The sequence below is a fragment of the Mya arenaria genome, chromosome 10 (assembly GCF_026914265.1).
Source record: "Mya arenaria isolate MELC-2E11 chromosome 10, ASM2691426v1".
Lineage (NCBI taxonomy): Eukaryota > Metazoa > Mollusca > Bivalvia > Myida > Myidae > Mya > Mya arenaria.
In genome coordinates this window covers 18,378,531-18,388,990 of record NC_069131.1, presented here as the reverse complement: position 1 = coordinate 18,388,990, position 10,460 = coordinate 18,378,531, and positions in this window count along the sequence as shown.

Sequence of the window (10,460 nt, the reverse complement as noted above, 5' to 3'; positions counted from 1 at the left end):
TTTTATTTGAGTAATTATTGATAAATTTTAGAATTGTTTTAAGGTTATGGTCATACAAAAAAGTTTAAGCCCAAAAGTGAGAGGAAATCGTGTTTCACTGTCCGTTCTGTAATCCCATTAGTGATCGATAAAGCTATTTTGATTTTTGTGTGTTCTTTGTGTGATGGTTGGATTTTTTGTATGCGGGGTTTAAACGAGTCTGTCTCTATTTCATTGTCGGCTTGGCTTGTCACTGAAATGTTCCATTGTATTAATATATTTTTATCATTATTATGCAATTAGTGATGAATGATGGTATATGTGGGGGCTTGGTACCACACAACTAGATTAAATCCCAAACGAAATCCTGTCTCACTGGCCGTTCGAAGGCGGTGACCCTTACCGTTATGGAATAATGTTTTTATGCATTAAGGTATTTCTGTTTTGGTTGTAAGCTGTTTGTATCTTGTTCAGTGTCTGTTATGCGTTTCTCTTGTGCTGCAAATATGGTCATTATACAATGATTTGCTAGTGGGCGTGTCCCTGATATTCCATTATATTATTGTTAACTAATATCAAGATAAATAACGTACAATAAGTACATACAACGTCGCGTCAAAAGCACACAGTTTACAATCATGTTATACTTTATCGTCACTTCAAACGACAAATCGCAAGTTATTAATCAAACCTATGATATAATGACGATAAGCCATCAATAATTTCGTTGAAGAAACCTTTCTTATTCCCAAAACTCACTTTACTTTGTCATTACCAGCAAATTTAGTATAGCTTCTTTGACAAATATTAGTGCAAAGTGCTGATGCTTTAGATTCAGTTCCAGTAGCAATGAAATGAATTATTGATATCTTCATTGCAATACAAGCGTCTAATCTACTTTATAGTCCTAATAGGTTATTGACAGACATAACGAGAAACTATATTACGTGAAATTCGTGAGTACATTTGGCAGTTAATGATTTCATGCAAAATTGCATTGACGTACGCGATATTATACTTGTACAAATTATGATGCCATAGTGAATGAACTTGATTGAATAGTTGCACATCTCAATTTAGAAACTTAAAGGTTAATTGAAACATAGTAGACCCTGTTATATTTGTGCTGTGGTTTAACCAGTATTTAATCTAATAATATAAAGAGTTCACATAAAAAACCAAGTAGACTGGTTATCAAAAAATACCATGGTAGTCGATACTTGAGTGAATATGAGATATGATATATGACATATTAAGTTTATAATTCACAAAAAACACTAAAGATATAGAAAAGCCAATAACTTAAACGGCATTGGTAAAAGTTCAAAACGACATTCTTGAATCATTAGACACAGGTGATGTTACAGTACTCGTGATGCTGGACCTGCCGGCTGCATTTGACACCATTGACCATAACACCCTTCTTCAAAGACTCGAATCTGACTTTGGATTTGCAGATAAACCTCGTCAATGGGTCGCATCACACCTAACAGACCGCTACCAAACGGTATGCATCGACGGCAAACTCTCTGAACCGGTCCTTATGAAATTCAGTGTTCCTCAAGGATCGGTACTGGGCCCAAAATTCTACACGATGTACACTAAGCCGGTCGGGTCTATCTGTAAAAACCATCGTCTAAACCACCATTTTTATGCAGATGACTCCCAACTCTATCTTTCGTTTAAACCAACTGACCAAGCATCAAAGGTAGTCACAATCACGCGAGTTTAACAATGCCTAAAAGAAATCATATCATGGATGAATTCAAACATGTTAAAATTGAATGCAGACAAAACTGAATTAATTCTTTTTTCAAGTCAAAAACACTCCAAACTTGTTGAAAATCTAGAACTGGAAATTGGCGATACGAGCATAAAACCATCAAAAACTGTTCGAAACCTTGGTGTTACGCTTGATTCGAACATGCACATGGACCAACATGTTAATTCGGTGACTCGAACATGCTATGGTCAGATACGACAGATTGGTCACATTCGGCCATATTTGACCGCTGATGCCACCAAGACTCTCATAAACTCGCTTGTGACATCACGGTTAGATTATTGCAATGCTCTCTTGTATGGCGTGCCGAAATCAACAACGAACAAACTGCAAATTGTTCAAAACACAGCTGCACGTATCATTACGAAAACAAGCCGTTTTAAACACATAACACCAATCCTTAAAGACCTTCACTGGCTGCAAATACAAGATATAATTAAATATAAAATTATCATTCAAACTTTCAAGACCTTGCATGGTCAGTCACCGGTTTACATGAGCGATTTAGTAGAGGTTTACGTGTCAACTAGAAACCTGAGATCAGCAAGTGCAGCAACCACCCTTGTGCCACAAAAATGTCGACTGGTCTCTTACGGTGATAGGAGTTTCAAAGTTGCTGCCGAAAAACTATGGAATTCTCTCCCGGACACTATCAGAAAAGAATCATCACTTAATTCATTCAAAAGAGCTCTCAAAACACAACTTTTCAAAACTTCCTACAACGTATAGATAACAACTGTGACTGTTTTTATCCCTACTTATTTTTACGATACAGAACTACAGTAACTATATGTATATATATATTTGGTTTCATGTTGTTGATTTCTTATTTTCATTTTACTTTTTTATGCTTATTTTATTGCATATAGCATTTTAAGACACTTTATGTGTGTGTGTGTGTTTTTTTTTACAACATATGAGTTTCACTTGAATTGGTTTAATATGTTAAAATATGTCACTTTTGGTGATTTCCACATATCTGCGATATGTTTACATGTTTCACATGTTTAATTGTAAAGCGCCCTTGAACGTATTTTTTTATGAAAAGGGCGCTCAACAAATCTGGTATAATAATAATAATAATAATGATAATAATAATAAAATGCAAAAAATCGAATTTTAATCCTTAATTGAAAGCCTCATCGGATATTTCATCAATTTGAAGCTCTTATTAAGCCTTTTATTATCATATTTATTTTTACCCATTAACACAGATTTCATTTTAACTAAAGGGAACGGTTGCGTCCCGAGGACCACATTATTAGGGATGCTCCATTGGTATATAAGAAACGATATTTCGAAGATTCTACTCCTTCAACGAATATACGTATACTACGGACTTTTACAAAATGATATGCACCATATATATAATCACGGGTGATAAATACAAAATGTCGCATGATCACAAATGCAAACGCCAGTAGTATTTTTTCCCGATGGATTGTCAATTCGGGTAATGTTTTTTGTTATTTGCGAGAGTTATGGGTTTTTTCTTACGTTTTGGACACATGTGATTGCTATGGTAATATAAATACAAACATATAGTCAAAATGCCAAACAAGTGAAGATTAACTATGGAGAATGTCATGTTTCATGTACAAATAATAATTATAGCTTCTTAAAGCAGTTTTAAGTTTCGGTAATGGATAAGCAGATCTTGTTGTTTTATTAATTTTTAATGCATTATCGTGTTTAACTCATTTAACTTCAATGATCAAAAGAAAATAATGGGGATGTGTGGCCACGTCGTATTCAATTATCAACACATTTGAAAAGGTTTATATTTTAATATCTGTACCCATCATCTTCTATTTGAATTCAAATGATTTAAACAAGGTAATGCATTAATAATTAAAAACAAGAGTTTACATCAACCTTTATTAAGCGCCTTTAAAGCTTTTGCAAGTGCTATCGTCCCGTTAATAGTAATGCAACCAGCCAAGCCACTGCTGCAGTCAACATCCATATCAATTTTAATAAAAATACTTTTTAACAACGCGAAATGGAGTTATTGAGTGTGTTTCCTAGCAATTTCATTTTTATTAAATAATTCCTCTAGCTTTAACCAGGCTTAACTATTTGTTACGTGTATGTATTGTGTTTCCTCATTATAAACATCTCTCTAATGCCTCTTTTGTTTAGGCCATAATTAATTTCCTGCTTTATTTCCTGGAAATAAGCGTGTAACAGTCAGTTCAGGAGCTGTGAACGGGTTTTTCTTTCTTTTAAAACTCTTCCTCTTTAACTGACTTGTATAAACATTGCGAGTAACCAAGCAACTATGCTGGCAAATATGAAACATTTTGATTCAATTATCCTCATTTAAGAACAAGGAACTTAATACTCAAAAGAATATTAAAAACACTGTATAACTCGCCTTATAGAGCAATGCATCGGTTCTTATATAATTTCAAAGAACAAAAGGTACGTTATGATCGAAGATTATATGAAGATGGAAAATGCAAATTGTATTTAGTTTCATTTGTAACTTACTTATACTATCCATGTTTTGGAGACATTTAAATGAGAGTAACTTCCTTAGGTTGAAACCAGTACTCAGGCTATTACAACGTGGGGAATATAATATGACCTATAGTGCCTTGTCTGCGTTGCGAAACAGCGTAATTGTCAGTTATAATTATAATCATATAATATATGATTCATGGTAATACAATAACACCATTAGATCTTACGCAATGACGTAGACAAGAAATTTATGGGTGAGAAAATCGGTTAATGATCCAGGAAGGGACAGAGCAATCTTACTTTTACTAATGAAAAAAAACATCACTACCTTTGCTAAAATATATCGACAAAAGGCCGGCAATAAGTCAAATTAATGGAAACAAGCCTTCATATATATTAGTTTAAACATATTTTATTCATCAGCGTATACACACATATTATAAAGACAAACAAAAAACACATATACAATCTAGAAAAGGATTAGAACGAAAGATAAATATAGCTTAAAAAGTTCTTCTCCAAACTAAAGCAGAAGTACATATTTAATGACGGACATTTGTACAGCTTACAATGTAGATGACACAATGGTATTGATATTGTTGGATTAGATCAGATGGTAGGGTTTAATGTGATTTGGCTTCATTTACTTTTATTAAATATGTAAAGATGTTCACAGACAAAATAGTAGTTAAAAGTTAAACATTATGTGTGATTAACAAAGCAATAATAAGCTAAGTTTATTTTCACTTTTCAAATACAAAAGTCGTTCATTTTGTTTGAGAACAGAATAAGATAGTAAAGAGGATAAGAGTGAAGAAAGACGGTAGGGTGGTTGGTTTAGATGAACAACTTCCAGTGCCTTTTCTTCACTGATTGGTAGTATGAAATAACACGTATACAGAAAGGAGATAATCCTGGAAAGGATTGATATTAGGTAGTATGTGACTGTCACTGGCTATCATATCTTTTTGTCATTTGAATAAAGAGGTGAACTGCATCGAACAGTGTCTTATTTTGTTCTTCTGTGAGGGCAGTGTCACTATATAGTAAATTGCGAAGCGTTGCGTTAGTCAAAGCCTCCACAGAGTCGAGAAGAAGTCTCCTTTGTTCAGTATAAAGGGGACAGATAAGAAGATAATGATATGTTGTTTCCTGAACTCCACACGCACAAAGGGATGAGGGCACACTATTTTTAACAAAAAGGTAATAAAACATAGTTTTTGGTTTGGAATTATCCGAATTAAGGTACACTTTAAAACCAGAGACAGTGTCAATGTTTTGTGCTTCAGCTGGGAGACTATTCCATGCTGAGATTGACGAAGGAAGGAATGAATTTATATAGAGTGACGTATGTGTACGAATGCTATAAATATTGGATGCGTTTCGAAGTGATCTAGTTGATGCTTGACCGACTGTCTGAGGAACCAAACTTGAGAGATAATACGGAGAGAGACCATTTTTCATTTTGTAAAAAAGTTAAATCTTGTGTTTTTCACGTCTTGTTTCCAAGCTCTCAAAGCCAGATTCAATGTGAAGCAGACGTAGAGAAACAAGGCAAGTGCAACCAGAAACAATGCGTTCGCATTCGTCTGAATTTTGTCAAGATCGTTTTTTTCATACTGTGTACAATTATTCCAGATGACATCCGCATACCCCAAGATTGGCCTAATGAAAGAAAAATAAATAACCTGCAGAGACCTCCTATCCAGTTGATAGCATAGACGTTTCATGATGTTTACTCTCGACCCAGCTTTTTCTTTAATATAGTTAATGTGAGTATGCTAATTTCCCTCATTAGAAAGAAAAATACCCAGGTGTTTGTGAAATTCAACAAACGAGATATCAGTGTCAAACATGTACACAGACGGATGAATGGGTTTGTTTCGTTTTCTAGATATGACCATTGATTCTGATTTGTTGGGATTGAACTTTACAAGCCATTTATCAGCTCAAATAGATATTTTGTTTATTTCTGTCTGTAAATTTGTCTGCGGTCTGGGGTGTGTTCACAATAACAAATAGACTTGTATCATCAGCAAATAGGCTGACATTTGAATCTATCTAGTTTACTATGTCATTTATTTATATAAGAAATAAAAAAGGACCTAAAATTGAGCCCTGGGCAACTCCAGCTTCAATTGATTTTAATGCCGAAGTGGCTCCCGGAATAACCACACACTGGCGCCTATTCTCTAAGTAGTTGGAAAACCAAGACAGTAAGTGACCACAAATGCCTGCCTTCTCGAGTTTATATAGTAGACCACGATGCCAAACTTTGTCAAATGCTTTACTTATATCAAAAAAGTCAACTCGTATTTCAAGACCATTGTCGAGAGCTTGACAGAAACTTTTATATAGGTAGGTAAGCTGATTGACAGTAGAATCACCTGGTAGGAAGCCGGATTGGGATCGAGTAAAAAAACTGGTATCACGAAGAAAGTTGAATACATGTTTAAATATAATTCTTTCAAAGACTTTCTCCATAGTGTTCAAAAGAGAGATTGGGCGATAATTTGATGGGTTGGAAGGATCCCCCTTTTTAAAGACAGCGCAAACATTTGAATATTTCCAATTAGACGGAACAACACAAGCAGTTAAAGAAGCATTGAACAATTCACACAAAGGCTGGCTAAGTTCTGAAGAAGCTTCAATAAAATAAGGTCATCAATACCATCAGGCCCAGATGCTTTACCACCCAAGAGACTGCTTATAGCATCTTTGACTTCGGAAGGTACGATAACAATCGAATCAAGTTTAGCATCATCATTAGTTAAATCAAGTTCAGGTAATACTTGAGTTGAATCGTCAACGTAGGTCTGAAGAACAAAGAAATCATTAAGGATTTCGACCTTGCCTTGGTCGTCTGTAACGCACTGACCATCTAATGGGTTGAGTAGTGGAGGAATGCCTCGTGATTTAATCGGATTGATATATTACTTAAGTGTTTTCCACCAGTCCTTAGAACTGAGTTCACTTGATTTAAGTTTCAAAGCAAGAGAGTCAAAGTATTTCAATTTGGAACTCCTAATTAGAGCGACAACTTCGTTACACAATTTGCGAAACTTAGTCCAATGTATTGGACTGTTAGTGCGTTTGACCTTTCTATAAGCTCTTTTACGCTGTCGAACTTTTATTTTAATGTCGTTATTAATCCAAGGAGGTTCAAGAGGATTGATAGTTATAACCTTGTTGGGAATACAGCTGTTGGACATATCAACAATTGATTTTGTAAAATCAGAGGTGAACAAATCAATATTTGTATTTTAATTAGTGACCAATCAGTATCCAAAAGCTGCTGGCAAAGTTGCGTGTAGTTCCATTTGTCGTATTTCATTATTCTACGCCGAGTTACATTCTTAAACGTTTTATTGTATCTAAAATTCCAAAATTAGGGCAATGAAAACGAATGTTTTGATCTAGAAATGGCTCTCCAACTCCGTTATGGACTAAGGAGTTTGAGTTGGAAATAAATAAGAGATCGATAATTGAGGAAGAATTTTCTGTAAAGTGCGTTGGACCTGAAATGCATTGTTCAATGGCAAACTGTTGTGATAAAGCGTTGATTTTGCGCCCCGAACTATCTACCAAAGTGTTCAGATTGAAATCACTGTAATGATAATGATGTGATGACATCGGCTTACTATTCTTTGTTTTATTTTTCAAATCATACTTAGTAATCTTTTTGTGTTCCATTAAGATGTCCATATCCTTACGGATGGTGTTAGGCAATTTTTATCAATATAATGGTGAATGGAATTGTAATGTCCATTGGTAAACTCTATTTTTACATTCATTCAACATGTTGATCAAGGAGCTTTACTTATTATTTGAATGTTCATACAACATATTATGTTTTGATATTATTTATAAACACATATCATTATAATGAGTTCAAAGAATTAATTTAAAGTTAAGGTACACATCGTTAGTTTAAATTTGAGAATAAAGTTTTCCTGTCACTATTTGTACATGTTATTATATGTTTTGTTATTATAGTCCATTGTACCACTAAATGTGTTCTAAATAGTGAAAAAATGTACAAAAAGTGTACAAATCATTTCTTTGTAAAACGTTAAGATGGATTCCTACCTTAATCAAGATAGCAGATGCTATAATATTAATTTTGTCTAGCAAAATGAGTAGGAAAATACATGAAATATACGATAGAAATATATTTTTTATTAGTTTTATAAGTTATTTATTATTAATCAGTTCACAAAACATGTGTAGCATATAACTTATTATAGACATATTCTATTATTTGAATATTACGTTTGCTAAGTAAAATCATATTCAAATCATGACCAAACGTTTTTTGTTTCTTTTCTGTACTTACCTGATGGCATTTCAATTATTGCACAAATATGGCCCGTATAGACATATACACAAAGGTGTATTGTATTTATAATTGTAAGCCACAGGATACGTTTTTGTATGTCCCTATGCCTGCAGTCTTTTATTACCTTTTGACGAATTGATGCGCGCACTGGCGCATCAATCCAAGCGCTCTTAAAACTGCGGTGGTCAAGGACCTGAATTACTTTACCATTCTGCTGTAATTAGCTAGATACCTAGAAAATTATGGTTAAAAAGAGAATCTGGGTCATCGGATTCGAACTGTTTTATTTCCAGAAATTAACCCGGAGAATATCAAACCAAAATGTTTTAAATTAAATAACATAATTTCATTATAATCAGTTTTTTTTGGTGATTGTTATTCATTCATTAGTATATTTTTTATGTTTAAAACAGCCTAGACTCGAGTCTTACTGGACATTTTTTCAATTATGATTTTTAGTTTGTACTTACGCACAATGAATGGTTATGCAACTGGAGATTTCTCAGTCTGTCTCAGTAAAGCCCAGAGTCTTGAACATTTGAAAATGCATATTTATAATTCACTGATATAAGTCTTATCATTGTGTCCATGAGAGGCATATGTTGAGGGCAATATAACGATACCAAAAATGCATTAATGCTTTATTCGTGGCAGTGCATTGTTTATGAAACCAAAGTTATAGATAAGGTTTCATATACAAGTAAATATTTCCGTATTCCACATTTAAAATGAGTTTTCAAGTGATAGATACTCCATGGCTTTGATTTAATTAAGTATCAGCATAAATTTCTAAAAGTATTTGCGACGGAATTCATGAACATGCATTTTCTATCCTTAGATGTTAATGTTAATTTGTTTTAACGTTTACAATTGCATGACTGTACTGACAAAACGTAAAAGGCCGAAAGCCTTTCAACGCTTTAAGCTATTTTTTATGTTTAATTGATTGTTCGGAAGCAGTTACCTTTAAAGTCGTCAGTTCTGCACTTTTAAGTGAAATAATGCGTATTTTACTTCACGATTCTTGTATTGTATGTCTTTAAATTTGCGGACATATGTCAGCGTTTATTCGATATATTAAAACTAAAGAACTGTAGTTTAAAAGTTGACCATTTATGTATGAAAACTGACCAATTGTCTACATATAAGTGACCATAACTGGAAGAATGATCTAAAGCGCTGAAGACAATTTCAAATATACCTCATACCTGTGAGAAGAACTCGGATACACGTCGTTAAGCACTACAGATTCACAACTGACCAACAACAGCTGGTGGACACGTTCATTAGGAATGAAGTGTGACAACTGACCAAAAGCCCATATACAGGCGATCATACTTTGCGTACCAGTCATAATGCACTTTACTTTGACAGCTGGCGATATACCTTATAACACTGACAATTCATGAGGACCCGTTCGGCACTAAAGTTTAACAATTAACTAAATGTCTTTGAACTCAAAACATGATGCCGATGATCATAGTTTGGAAACAAGTTGTAAAGCATTGTAGTTCGTATGCTGCCCCTATTCCACATGTGTCATATGGTGCATAAATCATCGTACTTATGTAATTACGTTTGTGTATTCAGGCAATGACTTCTAACAGAGAGTTGTAAAGGCCTACCAGACTGTCGTTGATGACGGAGTTACGTGTCCAGAGTTTCACCAACAGAACTTTAAAGTTCTGGAACAGGGTTTATATGGTTAAACATGTTTAAATGTATATATCTATAAACGAAATAAAATAGTGATATAAATACTCATTTTGCGAAGTAAATTGTAATACAATCAGTCAGTTTTTGATCATTTTCGGTGTTTGATTCATATCATAACCTTGCACATTCCCTCTCTAGAAGTAGAATACCATTAGCAGGGAGTGAAACAAAACTCTT